Below are 2,544 nucleotides of genomic sequence, written 5' to 3'. Positions count from 1 at the left end.
TCTAATTTTGTGATCGATCGTTGTTACAACTATTGGGTGACTATTTATCCAATTTAGAATTAATCGTTGATCAAGGTTCAAATACTTGAATCAATTACGTTGGTCATTCATTTAATGACTAAAAACTCTTAATGATCACTAATTAGCCCAAGAACAAATTCCCCACGTCTAAGCCTATTAAAAGACAATATATGTGAACCCTGACTATTTGTACTTTATACAAAGATTACCTTTACACACAACTATTCTCCAAGAAAAAAGATGTGAAATTCTCGGATCTCACGAGTTATCCTACTTCCTAAGGTATCCCATACTATCAAAGATGATAGAATATCAAGTGTTATCCAAGTTTGACCTGTCACTTTTAAAAATATAACAACAAATCACTCTTTCTATAATTATTTTTTGGTAAACAAAAATAGTTTTATTTGAATATATATAATTTGTTTCTATCCAAAATAAAAATAAAAGTATGATAGTATTTTTCAGTTACATCCAGTTGTCAAACCGTCTGTCTATCGGTCATATATCACGTGTTTGTGGGAACATGTGATATCCATCCATTTATCTATTATGTATAATGTGGTATAGCCACTGTATAAATCTGGAGGCATTGTTCCATCAATCAGTCGAGAACGTAAATTATCTATATCCATCCATCAATAAATTGATCAATTATCCATTTTCTTAAGTATTTATCAAAATATATATTTCTAGAAAACATTTGTAATTTCAAAGATATCAACCAATCCCATGTGATGGTTTTGGTTGGGTAGACAAGATTAAGAAATTGTTATAAAATCATAAATAGTAAAAGTTGTTGAAAGCTTTGAAAATTTGGCTAAGAATAAAAAAATTATTTTTCACAATTGATTTTTGAAATGAAAGCATTAAATAAGGTATTGACATCATGTAGTTTTTGTAGCTTAATTCAAAGGAACGTAAAAGATAACAGATTTTGAAAATCAGACAAAAATGTCGAAATTTACGTCTTGTTCTTTGAACAAAAAAAATTAGATTTTAATATGTAAAGATTTGAATTTTTAAACCATTTCCATTGTTTTCAAATAGGGGGTAATCCCTTAATTTTATTTAATAATAAATGAAAAATTAACATTTACTTAAATTTTTAATGAAAATAAGGTGTATTGAAAAAGTATCCTCTGGGAAAAATTCAATACTGTAATTTTGAATGAATGATTTTTTGATGGCAAATTTGGTGCTACCAAAAAAATGGAGTCGGTAGTAGTCGATGTTATCGAAAATTAATTGGTAGAAATAGATATCTTTCAATGCCATCGAAAGGGGTGCCGTCGAAAACACACGATCATAAATGATTTTTCTCGAAATATTGTCTGAGTTTTTGTCCAAAAGCCATCTAAAATTCTACCCATTATTTTCTAATCATGTGCTTGTTCAATTAGTAACATTAAACACCAGATCTACAAGTTTGAACCAAAATCTACAAATTAAAAATTCTTATAACTAGAAGGTAGAACGGAAGGCATCCTATTTAATCACGTCTTCTATGAACGATTGATTTCAATTCTGGTTCAAAGTGATAATCATCATTCGCTCTCTAAATTTGTCTCCAATAAAAGGTGATTTCTTTGGATTAACTTGAAGCTCTAGAAAAGTCGATGCCTTTAGTCTTTTTCGTCGACTCACGGATCTCGCCTCATGGCTTTAGATATGGGGTTTGAACGTTTCACCGCCCAACTTTATTGAAAGGTTTCCTTCTTTGGTTCCCTTCAAAACTTGTGAAGAGTCAATCAATTTCTGCTTTTATGAAATCTCTACATAAATGAAAACCTAGATGGAAGGTGGAAAGAGGCTAATACTTATTTTTAGAAGAGAAAATAACGTAAGAGATAAAATTTTAGAATTTCACTTAATTTTAGTATTTATAGAGTATTAGGGGTAAAAATGTCATATTTTGTTTTGATCATAACTCAACGCTCGGGACTCAAAATTTCGCAAACTTATGTTTTATCTTTAATATTTTTCAGCAACAAATCTAATGATATGATCGGATTTTCAAAATTATAATTTTAAAAATAATTTCCCCTATTGGGTGTATAAATTTGACACGAAATTCGATGATTTGATAATTTTTTCGTTCAACTTCTAATTAAGGTGTGTTTACAAGCTAAGATATGTTTTTCGTTGCTCTTGAATCTATTGGTGATTTTAAATTTCCTCAAAACTTTGTAAATCAAGATCAATATTTTTAAACCATGATATAAACTTGAGATTTACAAATTCATAACTTCAAACTTATCTTTGAGATACAAGTTGAATTTTTCAGGTCATTACATCGTCTCTATACCTAAGAAGGATGGAAAAATTTGGATATGTGTTGATTATCAAGATCTAAATAGAGCCAACTCTAAGGATAACATGTTCTCGTTAGCAACACAACATGACATGACATGTTCTTGTTCATGGATGGATTTTTAGGTTACAAACAGATAAAAATAACAGAAGAAGTCTAAGAAAAGATAGTATTCATCACAACTTGGGGCACTTTTCACTATAAAGTCA

This window comes from Akebia trifoliata, chromosome 5 (assembly GCF_017979445.1).
Source record: "Akebia trifoliata isolate Shusen 1 chromosome 5, ASM1797944v1, whole genome shotgun sequence".
Lineage (NCBI taxonomy): Eukaryota > Viridiplantae > Streptophyta > Magnoliopsida > Ranunculales > Lardizabalaceae > Akebia > Akebia trifoliata.
Note: the sequence above shows the minus strand (reverse complement) of the source record.